The following is a 13,693-nucleotide window of genomic DNA, read 5'->3' on the forward strand; positions in this document are numbered from 1 at the left end:
AGCCAATATTGTAGCCAGACAAGTGGGTCAGAGCATCTCTGAAATGGGAAGGCTCGTGAGGTGCTCCCAATAAGCAATAATAATGAGAAACTCCACAGTAGTCCACCGGCGGCAGGATTTTTGGGCATGTACAAGAACAAGTCTAAACTGCTATGGCACAACTTACATCATGAAGGACTTAGCTACCACAAGTCACCTTTGTATCAAGCAGAGAAATCAGATTGAAAAGCCAACAAATTGAAAAGCTAAAGTTCCTCAAATGGCCACTTGAGGTTGGTTTTGGTCTCTAGTTTGTTTCACCCTTCATGAGCACATGCAGGTGGCTCTAGCTCTCCTGAGCGTGCTTGTTGTGGTGAATATAATGCCTATAAAGTGCAGACCATCCAAGAAGTTTGTCCAGTTATGAGTGTAATTTTAGTATAACATCAGGTACTCATAATGGGTATTTTCTCTCTGTATTAAACAACTTGGAAGCTGTTTGAAAGAACAGATTATAACTGATTCTTCTCAAGCAACAAACTCATAAGCTGAAAATTTAAGCTAATGTCAAGTGCCAAAAATTGCAGTTTCTTTAAAGTCAACTTAAAGTCAGCTCCAAAATTGAGTCTCTCCACAGGCTCCATAAACATGTTAAAATTCCCAACTTTATAGAAGAAATAAAAATGTTTGCAGTCTGCTGCAAAAAATGTTTTTAGTCTCTGTAACTAATTTTATGCTTTGTAATGGCTGTATGGGGATTTTTTTTTAGAAGTGTGGCCCTTCAGAATGACTGGAGGATGACAACTGAGCCATTAGCTGTCTACAAGGTTTCACCTCCCTAATTTGAGTCACTGTTGAACCTCCCGACCAAGTATGTGGTTTAACTTTTGGAACATTTTTAATCGAATTATTTGATAAATAAAATGGCTTGGATTGAGGTTAATTGTTATAACAGACTGTCCATGAATTCTGTGGACCAGTTTAGTGACTGACATTCTTCACATGTATGGTTCCTGATCAGGTACAGAAGAGACCTAGAGTGAAGGCCAATTATTGCTACAGTAACCGATTTAACAAAACAGAAAATTAACACAAACTAAAAGAAAAATATGAGGTTTGGAAGCCCTCATTGCCAGTATTGAGTGTGTGTGAGTGGATGAGTGAAGCATATGGTGGGGAAACATTGTGTGTCACAAAAAAAGTGCATGCTGAAGAAGAGCTTTCAAAGATCCAAATCATTTGAGGAAGGAGGGGGTTCATAAAGGAAATGCTGGGTCCTTGTGTCTCCAACTGACCTCATCTGCTGGCCTTCTTCAGCACCTGCAGCAACATAGAAATAGAATTATTAAACAGGCAAACAAACTATCACACATTAGTACCAGTGGTGTTCTGTCAGGGCAAGCAAGGCAGGCACTGCTTGATCAGTGAAATCTAAAAACAGACATCAGTTAAAACCAAAGTGAAAGCAGTTGCTCTCCTTGCATCTCAAACACCATTCTGTCTCACGAACTCCTTCCATCGTCTGTTTGTGCCATCCTTTCAATTACTGCAGCTGCAGTTAACTGTTGTCTTTGGAAGCAGGCTTAATTATGCTTCCCTTCAGTTCCGCTGAAAGTTGTTGTATAGCTCGATTTCATGTGCGTGCCCATGTCCCGTTAACAATGGCTTGAGCTTGTTGACTTAAGAGACCAGCAGCCTTTTCTGGTTGTTTGCACATGTGCATTGTGAATAAACCTCTGGTTTTTGATGGGAAACTGATAGGAGACTGGCATCTTGGACAAGCTGCAGCTGTCTGTCCTTTCACTGATCAGTTACCATCCACATGATGGATGATGTGTGGAAACAGAGCCAGCATTAGCAAGTAAACAAGCGTTCTGATGGTGATTTCATCTTAACATACAAGTTTTCTCTGGCTAACCACCTTGGCCAACATGTGTGATGTAAGAAACTTGTCTCTGTACTACTGTAATTGGCAAATTCCAGCCTGGCCTTCCTGTAAGTAGTAGTTTGCATCTTCTGGTGAAGCCTCTGTACTTTTGTTCATGAAGTCTTCTGTGAACAGTAGACTGTGATACCTTCACTCCTGCCCACTGGAGGTTGTTGCTGATGTCACTAACAGTTGTTTCAGGGTCTTTCTTTACAGCACTTACAATGTTTCTGTCATCGGCTGCTGTTGTTTTCCTTGGTCTACCTGACACCTGTTACTTAGTACACCAGTGACGACTTTCTTCTTCAGGACATTCCAAACGATTGTACTGGCTCTGGCCAATGTTTGTGCAATGGCTCTGATTGATTTTCCATTTTCTTTCAGCTTCACAGTTGCTTGTTTTTCACCCATAGACAGCTCTCTGGTTTTCATGTTGGTTACTCCTCTAACTATAAATGCACAGTCTGCACAGGCAAAACCCAAATCTGAAACTAAGCGTAGACACTCAGCTCCATTTATTGTCTATAAATATTTGGAAATATTCATCTATTAATGTCACACCTAAATGCAGGGTTCTAGCCAGAGGTTGACAGCCTGGCGCATATCATTGCACCAGGCTGAGAATTTTACTGGGCTGTTAGTGGCTGAACATCTGATTAATGAGTGTAGCTATTAGCACTGTGTGTGTGTGTGTGTGTGTGTGTGTGTGTGTGTGTGTGTGTGTGTGTGTGTGTGTGTGTGTGTGTGTGTATCTCCAATGATCCCACTGGACCTATATAGTGCACATTTATAGTCTGTGGATACAACTTACTAACTAAGGTTTCTAGAATTAGCTGAAAATTTTTCCGCTTGCCGAAAATATGGCCATAGCTGTAAAAATCAAGGTTTCACTAACCATTTACATGATATGTGATGATATATTGTGATATATGGTCTGTGTTTCTGATCCTGATGCAAAGACAAAGAACATATTACACAGGGGTGTTCATGACATTTCTCGTTGTCTGGAATCACTTTATAATATTTGATAACAACAGCCTGGCTGATGTTGGATGTTTTGAAAGCTGTTCTGATTGCGTTTATGTTATATTGTGAAGTGATGGCTTTAGTGCAGCTTATTCAGTGTATGTACTCATATCTTTGGAGAATCTTTTTTGGGGAAAAAAAAAACTGCAGTTATGAAATTACATTTTAACATTTTAATGGTAACAAACAACAGACACTTTTTTTCCCCCACCAATGATCCCACTGGCAAGTCCAGACTGATTGCTTTCTGAGCTGTCCCCACCTGCTCCATATTGTAGAGTAGAGACTGTTACCTTCCTCGCGTTTTCTTTAAAACGGTTTGTACACTTTGGTTTGGTTTGGAGCAACAATGTGCTGACATCAGAGGTGGGTGCATGTGTGTTCTCTGGCATTCAGTCAGATGTTTCATATGAGCAGCCCACCCCTAAAGTTGGTGCTTTTTCCCGGAGGAGAAAAGTGATGCATTGCACCCAGCTGCACAGTAGCTGAGTAAGCCTCAATGTTTCCTCCAGACTTTTGCAAACCAATTTTTTTAAGTTTGGGGATAGGTTCACTTCCAGTATTATTGGATTTCAGCCTGACACATTTTGTTTCTGAATCTGTGATCATTAAGAGGCAGCTCACGTCAGTAATCACAGATGCCAGGCAGCTTTTTTGTAACTGAAATAAGGGAAAGGAACTCTACCAGGTGGCCACTCACTTTTAAGGGGAATTACAGCTTGTTTGATGTGGCTTTTGACCCTGTGAAATTGCAGGAGTTCATTTTGCTGAAATGATAAGTCTTTACGAGAAACATGAGCCGACAGGCTTTTGAAAATTTGCTCTGTGATGTTAAGTTAAAATGGATACCCCCGTCAGAGCAGCAGCAGAGGTAAAGAGAGATGTTCTTTGTTGATAGATTTAATGCCACTGACTTGCTTGCATTGAACCAGGTCCTGCTATGATAAATCGCTCTTCTGTAATCAGAAGTTTTAAGTCCCTTAAATAAATGGAATGAATATCTGTGATGTCACCTGAAGGTTTTTGAATCATGCTGAAATTTGTCCAGTATAATGTCTGTACCAACTTGTATGTCTTTTTTTCCATCATTGGTTGAATTTTTTTTACACACTAAATTATGGATTTTCTACTATTACTGACTGTAATTGCTAGAAAATCTGCCAGCCTCTTACTTATCTTTGTTTTTATAGTTGGCATTCATCTATTTTATAGGACTGAACTAAAGAGAACCTGAATGAATTGTATTCGTCATTTACTGTCATATTTGGTTAAAGTTGACTGTCTCTAACTGAAGTAGGATGCGAGCTCATGCAATTCATAAATTCTTTGAAAAGTATTCATTTTTATGCCCTTTGTGTGATTTGTTTACTTTTTATGTATTCAATGAGACATTGCAGTTGATTCCTTATCCACAGTCAGGTCCATAAGTTTTGGGACAATGACAGTTTTGGTAGTTTTGCCTCTGCACACCAACACAGTTGAATTTAAATCAAACATTCAAGATATGACTCGGTGTCGGCATCGGCGGCATTGGTGTCTGTTCTTCAAAAACTTCATTGTTGGCCATAACTCAGGAACAATGTGACCTAGGATGTTCAAATTCACGCCATACGCCTTTCCCCCTGTTACGAATCCAAAACAGGCAAGCACTGGCACCCACTCAGCGGTGCTCGTGTAATATGTAGTCCCCCATTTTCAGAGGCTTAAAAGTAGATGAACAATTGACTGCATCTGTTTACTGTATGAGGGGAATATAAGAGAGATGCATGTGAAGAAACCCATCATTAGGATTAAAAACCAAAATAATAAAAATGTCGGAGAAAGAGAAAAAACCTACAACAATCTGGTATTCTTAAAAAGAGGACTCCACTGCCAGCTAAGCAACAGTCCTGTAAGAACACAAAAGACAAATAAAATAGGTGATCACAGATTTTTTCGTCAAATATAGTGGAAGCAGTGTTATGCTATAAGTATGTAAGGCTGCCAGTGGAACAGGGTCATTAGTGCTAATGGATGATGTGACTTGCTGATAAAAGTAGCAGGATGAATTCTGGATTAGTGCTGTACTCTCTGGGCAGAAACTGGATGGCAGTTCATAGGACAAATGGATGATGACCCAAAGTAGACTGCAAAACTAACCCAGTTTCCCAATACTTTTGTTAAACCCCTAGAATCAAAGACAACAGTCTGCACATCAAAATCCCCACTGCAGTAGTGTACAGAGACAAAAATATATTTTTAAAAATGCATCACTGTCCAAAAGCTAATGGGCCTAACTATATAAGTGACAATTTTTATTTGATTGTGCAATTAGGTACACACCTTGTGATCAGAATTTCTCACAAAAATAGCCACAGGGAGGTTTCACTATATACCCAGAGAGGAAGGGCTGTGCTTGTTTTGTTTGTTTACATAAGAGAAATAATAAAGGAGTCTGAAGAACATACATCTCTGATGACAAAAACTTTTTTTAAGTTATGTTTTATTGAACCATCATCTCAGTGGTATTTTTGGTGTCCAATATGTTCACTAGCAAAAGGCTGGAATCTAATTCGGGCATCTGGTGAAGTGGTCACTGTGCAGCTCTGGGTCTAAGTGACCAAAGGTTATAGGCAATGCAGTAATTGTAGACTTCTTATTACCCCGCCCCCGAAGTTTTCGGTATGTTTGTCTTTTTGTTTGTTAACAAAACTATGAGTCTGATTCATACTGAAATTTACATGAAAGACGGCCAGTGACCCCTAGGTCACCTGATTCAATTTTTGCCATAACTGGGTCAAAGTTAAAAAAAAAGTAAATCCTGGAAAATGACATAGTCAGTTTAAAATGAGGATGCATTTAACAGAGCTGAATCTTTCAGAGCTTTTATGCTAAGTCTTCTGATGGAGTCCAAAAACACAAAGCACAAAATACAAAATCCCAAATCCAAGGAAAGTAATTTGTCCATAATGAAAAAGCCTTGGAAAACAAAAGGAAAAACATACAGAGCTTCAAGGGAGCACTGACAACGCAACAAGGAACAGAGAAAAACTGAGCGTTTTAATACACACAAGGTAATTAGTGAGAGTGGAGACAGCAGGGAAGAACAAATAAGATACATGACACAAGGGAAACAAAACTAAACACAAAGCACACGGGACAAGGAACTGTCAAAATAAAACAGGAAGTGATCAAACGTGACACGAACGTGAACTTAACAACAGCAGATACACAAAAGGAATCCAAACACACAAACAGACAAGATATCAGGGGACATGAGGACAGCAAGGAAAACCTAACTCCAAATAACAAGAACATAGAATACAAGAAATACAAAAGTAAGAAATGAAACCATAAACAACCTTAGAAACAAACTGAAGAAAAACACAAAAGGTTGGGTCAAACCCCAGGATCATGACAGACTGGACATCCTATCACAGCACCACACTGGAATTCAGTGAGCTCACGAGAGTGACCCATTCTTTCATAAATGCTTGTAGAAACAGTCTGCATGCCTAGGTGCTTGGTTTATACACCTGTGGCCATGGAAGTGATTGGAACACCTGAATTCCCGTTCAATTCGATGGGTGAGTGAATACTTTTGGCTCTATAGTGTATAACAAAACCCCAGAGATCTGAAATGGGAACACATAATGAGTAAAAGTATTTCCAGGACCAGCTGCTGCTCTTGGTGTGCAGCACAACTGAGTTTATGAAATATAATCATAAAAAAATCTTTATCAATCTTAGTTGCGACAAGCAGCTGTTGTCAGAAAACAGAGGAAAATTTAGAAATCTATATATTGGAAACAAAAATCTACAGAATTCAGTTTCCTTCAAAAATGCATTTAGAGATTTGATTTATCAGTGCATTTTTAGGAATCACCTGATGTGTATTCTATGCAGCAAGCATTTTCTGAAAAAGTCTTTGCTGGCCAATATAAATATCAGGGCAAAGCTGCAGATTTTCAGTAAACATAAAGACTGCTGATATTGTTTTGAACTCCTCCATCCAAAATGTAAAAGACCCAAACTTGTATTAGTTGCTGATAAAGAAGAGTCCAGTGCAGAGCACAGCAAACCAGGTTTTAAAAACAAAATGCAAACTGTGGTTATACAAGGGAGGTCGGCAAAAGAGAATAAAGCAGCAAAAATTAATTAGCGGAAACTAACAGTGATACACGTGGAAAATCTAAACAAGAAAAGCACAAGGAAAACAAACTTGAATAATTCTTGACAGCTTGACTGTAGAGTGATAATCTGGCAAAAAAAAGGAGAACACATGGCATAAACAGGACAGATAGTACAAATACTCATAGGATAATTAGAAAGCAATGGTGCAAAGTAGTAGTACACTATATAAACTAAATGTGGACGAGGTAATTGAACTTACAGAAATGACATTTGCAACTTTTCATGCTAGCTTTGAATTTTGTGAAAGACAGCAGCTAACGCAAACCTCTCCAAAATTCTTACACAGTGAAGATGACAGTTTAATACCACAACCTGTGCAATCTGTGGCTTTAACTGCAAGCCCTTAAAAAAATAAGCTAGCCAGCATCCTTCTCCTCCTGGCTCAAAATTGGTGGTCCCTCCTCTTCTGTTACAAGACGGCAGCAATTCAGGGGGACAAATGTAGAAACCCACACCTCCATCTTCAACTTTTGGGTATACAATCCAGGTACTCAATGTGTATTTGTTTATGCACATTTCTATGGAAGTATGACACAGTGCAACTAAAATACAGGAAAGACAATGAATTCAAAATAAAACAAGAAGTGACTAAAAATAACCCCAAACCACGGCCAAAATCAGTGTCAGAGACTGACAGAAGGATGTACTTATTTTTTTCAAAAACAAACAGAATACCAGTATCAGTATCAGTTTTATTCCAAACAACAGTCGCCTCGAGGCTCTTCATATTGTAAGATAAAGACCCTCCAATAGTAGAAGCTTCTCTCCTGGATATTCCATGATCTAGGAACCACAGCAACGTCCCACTTCCAGCATGTTTGTTTGCACTTTAAAGTCTGTGGTAACGTAAACAAATGTTGTGGTCATTCAATCTGCATGCATGATTCAGCAAATGTGACAAGTTGTACCACAAACACAAAAATATTAGCTTATTTCAAATAGAACAAAGTTTTGAAGTTTCAAGATACTACGCTAATTATAAATGCTAACATCCATCCATCCTCCTATCCTGGTCAGTGTCACAGGAGGCTGGAGCCTATCCCAGCTGCTATAGGGTGAGAGCTAGGGTACACCCTGGACAGGTCGGCAGTCTGTTGCAGGGCTAACACAGAGACAAACAGCATTTGCATTCACACCTATGGGCAATTTAGAATCACCATTAACCTAAACCCACTAACTGTATGTCTTTGGACTGTGGGAGGAAGCCAGAGCACCCAGAGAGAACACAGACAGACATGGGTAGAACGTGCAAACTCCACACAGAAAGGCCCTGGCCAGATGGTGGATTTGAACCCAGGACCTTTTTGTTTTGAAGCAACAGTGCTAACCACTGCACCATGTCGGTGCCCTAAGTTGCAGATACTGATTCAGTTTTATGGTGAGAAAGGCCAGTGAAAATTTCAGGCTTTTATTTTTAAAGGTTTGTGATAAATTCATGGTCAAACATTGTCTCAGATTTCAATGTGTGAAAGAAAGGGCCAGAAAATGGGTGGATGGGCCTTTTTAAAGAATTAAATATCTAGAAAAGTATTTGTTATATCAAGCTCAGATTTCACAGCAACCAGCATATGTCCAAACTGTAAACATACAATTTTCAGGTAAATCAGAGGCGGCTGAGCAGAAGATGTTTAATGCTTTGAGATGGAATGACCCTGTTTTATCTGCTGATATTGTTGCTTAAAATAGTTTCAATTAATTATCCTTGTAGCATTAGTTGAGTATTTTGCCATTATCTGCATGCATGCTTTTCAAGGACATTATATTATTCTATTTTCTTGTATTATGATACATTTTTAAAGTATACCAAACCTGCAGTTTATCTTTTGAAGCCCAATTTGATCCATTGTAGTCTAGGCTCGTTTTCTATTTCCTCTCCTCTGCTAACAGCAGGTAAAGCATGAGGGAGGAGCCTGTCTTACCTGCCCTGGGTTAAATAAACCCAAAGCATAGCTTCCCATCAGAACAGAGCCCGCCTCTCGGCCTCCACAAACCTCCCCTGAAACCTAACACCTGTGACATCATGCTCCCACACAGTGGCTGCTGGCTGGCTGGTTCTGCTCACAGAGCTGCAGGCTGTTCACTACCTCTCCCTCCCAGGAGAGATCCACAGCTCTGAGCCCGCGCTACCAGCCACAAGGAGGTAATCTGCGATCAGATCAATCACGCTGCTGCAGAGCGCTGAAGCCTCTACCTGTTGCTGACCTCAGTGGCTGCACACCTCCCCCTGGGCTCATTGCTCCAGCTGCTTGGAGGAGAAATCCTTTATCGGCTTTGTAGGGGAATTGTTCTGTCACTTCTGAGGCACATCGCTGAAGACTCCCAACACTAATTCAGCCCAGGATGGTCTTTGTTTTCTCCATGGAGCTTAATGCAGGTAAGCACTTGCTCTTCAGCAAGTTGTGAAGTTTTAATGCTGAACGTGGCCACCTGCTCTCATGCTTTCTGAGACTTTTTTTTCCCCTTCATTATAACTTTGAAAGCACCTCTCAAATATCTATTTAGAGCCTTTTGGAATATCATCTTCCCACTGGCTGAAATGTAGCATTCATGGATTGCATTTAACAACAAAAGACCCTGATGAGTTTACCTCTCACAAGGGTCTGCGCTTTACACACACACTTATGCACACTCACACAAATGGCAAACAAGGAGGACAAAGAGAGAAGAATGAACAAACAAGAGAGACTACATTGAAGACTTACATTTCACTTCTGCAGGCAAAGTAAAGATTCGGCTGTGATTCAGTTTATTTGCTGCTCTGGTTTGAAGCATTTTCTTTTTTCCTTCTTCTTGCTTCACACAGACGCCACAAGTAAAACATCAGTACAGCCTGGCATTTAATATTCAGTTTATTTTAAGTGAGTAATTTCTCAAATACAGATTCACATTTAAATGAAGCAGGTGAGGAAAAAATCAGGATGGAGAATTAAAAAGGCATTATAGGCTAACCAGTTCAAACACCTCAATGGTAAAATAAGACAAAATGACTCATATCAGGCTCTAATTTCAGTTTGTATTCATATAAAACAAACAAAGCAGCTCTTTTCTTGTTTTCTTGCTTCATAAATATATTGTACCACTGTAGCTGGTTTCTGCTGTAAATCTGGGTATTTTAACATACACTTTTGGAGCTAGTCTCGAATAACCGTTTCACAAACTGCAATTTTTGGCACTTAGATGCCGAGTTAGCTTCTTGGCAAAAATAGCCACAGTCATAATTTTATACTTATGTTTGTTTTGTTCTTTGAAACATCCTTCCAGTTATCCAGATTAACATGCTCTCTCTACACTGAAAGCTTTCTTCAGTCATTCCAGCTCATGCATGTCTAACAGAACAGGTAGCATCTATTTTATAATGTGGCTTAAAGTCTTTTTTTTTTTTTTTTTCCTCCACTAGTCACAGTCATGGTGTAGCGAGCTGTGAGCATGAAAGTATTCAGAGTAAAAGTCCCTCTGATGCTCTTTGCTACGGAGAAGCCAGTGTTAACCATTGCTAAGCCTTATTTTTCAAAACGGGCTCTTATGTTATTTTGGTAAGGATCCTTGCATTAGTTATTGATGATGATTTATTTATTCACAGTAGTTTTGGTTTAAAGTAATTTTTAAGAAAAAAATTATATTTGAAGCCTCTGAAGATATAATTTAAGATTTTTTTTTTTGAGCTGAAAGAAAGGGGGCAATTTAGAAATTCATAGTTCAGTTTACATTATATGAAACAGAAAAAAGAAAAATTAAGATTAGTCACCAGTTTGTCCACAAATCCGCTTTCTAAATATTTAGTTTCAGAACAGTTGGAACAGGATTTCTTCAGTTTTGAGCATCTTATTAAAAAAATAAAGAAAAGGAAAAAAAAACATGAAAGAAGGTGCAAAGTAGGCCAGTTTTCCTGGAGTTATATGATGAAATCTCTCTGAACAGGTTGTCTGATATTCAGCAGAGAGCTGACCAGTCTTTAGGGAGTGCTTATATTTCAGTATTCTCTCTTTCAGGCTTTTGACTTTTAACCACACGATACCGAGAGCTAATCCCACCGTCCACTGTGGCCTCTGTTAGTTTAAAGAAACCACCATTTACTTAAGACTGGCTGTCCTAATATTAATACAACTCATATCATGTGTAATTTTGATTTTATTTTATTTAAAGACCTGAGTTCCTCTGAAATAATGGTAATTTTTTATAGTTAATAGAAGCATTTAGTTCTGCGAAAGACAAATGTTTGGCTCTTTGGTCCAAAGATCTACAAAATCCTTTGTGTTTAAAGGATTTAGGAAATCAGAATATTTAATCAGAAGTAAATGTGGTGTAAGAAAACTGGCATAGAGAGCATTAGGTGGAGCCCTGTGCCCTCATATAAATGATGCTATGGGAATTTATATATTAAGTACCATCTTTGCACTTAAAGTGTAGTGGAATAGTAGTAGTAAGTACAAGTATGTCATTAAAGTACTTGAGTAAATCTACATTCCGTCACTAGATAAATGACTTTGGGTATTGTATATTTAACAGTCCCCCGCCCTCCCCCTTTGTGATCATTGTTATAAAGAGCCTCTGCCATGAATGAGTCGACCAAACAAACAAACTCTTAAGCAGATTATTTTTGTTGATGCAGCCTTTTGTTGTTCTTGGATTGTCAGTGTGGCTCAATTAGCTCTTAAAAGTGTGAATGGGAAAACTTTATGCCGTGGGATGGTGGGCTTGTGGTCCTGCTCTCAGTGGTGTTTGAAGGAAAAGCAGAAATTATGGGAAATGAAGGGTGCAGCAGTGTGTGTGTGTGTGTGTGTGTGTGTGTGTGTGGGGGGGGGGGGGCTAAGCAGAGGAAAAGTAAACTTCCCTCTTCCATTCTGGTTTGTATGTTCAGTGGTAGCTGTTGGTATAGGTCACCACCTCATCACTGCTTTCTATAACCAATCGCTTTTTGCTTTCAACCTCAGCATTGTGAGCTTCCCACAAGCACCCCCCCACCCCTCGTCCTTCATCACTTGGCCTCCCTATCATCCTCCTCCCGCTCCGCAGTTCGGCGCCTCACGCTGGAATCTGAGACAGGGCTTTGCTTGCGGCAGGTTAATTGCCTCTGAGATTCCTGTGCTAATGGAGCTAATCCCACTTTTGTGTAGTTTGTGCTCCGGTTTTGAGCCTGTTAGCCGGGTTATTGTGTGAAGTTTTATTAATTGATTAGCATCGAGGCTCTTTGTGCTCTTCTCTTCCTGACGAATCCTTCACATGCCACTCATTCAAAGGAAATCATATGTTTACACACACATCCATTCACATGTCTGAAGCTACAATTAACACAATGTATTGACTGTGACAAATGCATTTCAGTATACTCTCTGCATCTTTGATGTAGGAATATAAAGCCCCTTCCCTCTACTGCAGACTTCTGAGGCACAGTTCAAAATAGGCAGAATTTATTACCATTTTAGTTTCCCGCCTCAGTTGTTTAGGGCGTGATCTATAACTGGGGCCTGTGTGGGACTTAATCCCTCTCTCTTCTGCTCTTGTGGAACAACAATTTAAATAGAATTTGTTGTTTAGTTAATTTTGCAGACGTGAAGACGAGACAGGAAGAAAATGTTCTTGAAATGTATGACTTGCAATGGGAAATGATCCCAAACTGGTCATGAATAAGAGATGTAAATATTCTGCTTCGAGGCTTCTTTCATTATGTTAGCCTGAAGGAATTCTCTTTTACTGTGGAGCAGTCCGTTATGGGTCTAGGCATCTTTTAGAGGCCGGTTACAGACTCCCTGCAGAGTCTGCTGCTCATCAAGAAGGCTCTCAGATTCAGGAGATGTAAAGGAAATCCTTAAAGGGATTGTTCTGGGTTTGGTAAAGCCTATCTGACTCATAATGAGCTTTTCCTTTAAAGGAGCCACTGAACCCTTGTTCTTTTTAGTGGTGTCAATCAGCTGTGACAATATACATCAGTCTGTATATTGACAAATTAGATCTTAATGCATTTTTTTCCTCAGAAGTGGAAGAATGGATTAGAAAGTGACAGCTCTCTGTTGGCACTGCATCTTATTCAGTTTTGCTTCCGCTGCAGCTGTGTGTCAAATTTAAAGTCTGGACAAATTTGCTCTCCTGAGTGCATCCTTTGATGGACTGATGTAAATTAATTTTGGTCCAAGATTTCAGCCCGTAATTTAAATTCCTGGATCCTGAATTGCTGCCGATCAGATGCTGTTGAGCACATGACCTCAAAAGTGAAATTATTTCTTTAACACTTTTGTTTTGATTAAACTAAGGAGATATAGCCTTTTAATCTGAGAGCTAGTAGGTAGATTTTTAATTAATTTCAATAAAGACAGGAGGTGGCACTGGAGGTGGCAGAGATGCTAAGATTTTCTGTAGCAGTGACCAGGAGGGATGCGATTAGAAATGAGGGACAGCTCAGGTTGAGTGGTTTGGAGAAAAAGCTAGAGAGGCAAGGCTGAGATGGTTTGGACATGTGCAGAGGAGGGACAGTGGATATATTGGGCAAAGGATGTTGAATATGGAGCTGCCAGACAGGTGGGGAAAAAAAGAGACACTAGAGGAGGTTTATGGATGTAGTGAGAAAGGACATGAAGTCTTGGTGTGACAGAA

The 13,693-nt window shown here is 39.6% G+C and overlaps 1 protein-coding gene across 3 annotated transcripts in view; it reads left to right on the forward strand.

Annotated features, from left to right (window-relative positions):
- Positions 1–13,693, forward strand: part of ptprfa (protein tyrosine phosphatase receptor type Fa) — a 374,997-nt gene that overhangs the window by 76,761 nt on the left and 284,543 nt on the right. Inside the window, exon 1 of one of the 3 annotated variants that reach the window (XM_030726597.1) lies at positions 9,196–9,479. The exons of 1 other annotated variant lie outside the window; for it this stretch is intronic. The gene's annotated coding sequence lies outside the window, so the exon portion shown is untranslated. Of the gene's footprint in view, positions 1–9,195; positions 9,480–13,693 lie in introns of those variants that run through there. One more of the 3 variants, XM_030726598.1, reaches the window with a different exon arrangement.

Source organism: Archocentrus centrarchus, chromosome 4, assembly GCF_007364275.1.
Source record: "Archocentrus centrarchus isolate MPI-CPG fArcCen1 chromosome 4, fArcCen1, whole genome shotgun sequence".
Classification (NCBI taxonomy): Eukaryota; Metazoa; Chordata; class Actinopteri; order Cichliformes; family Cichlidae; genus Archocentrus; species Archocentrus centrarchus.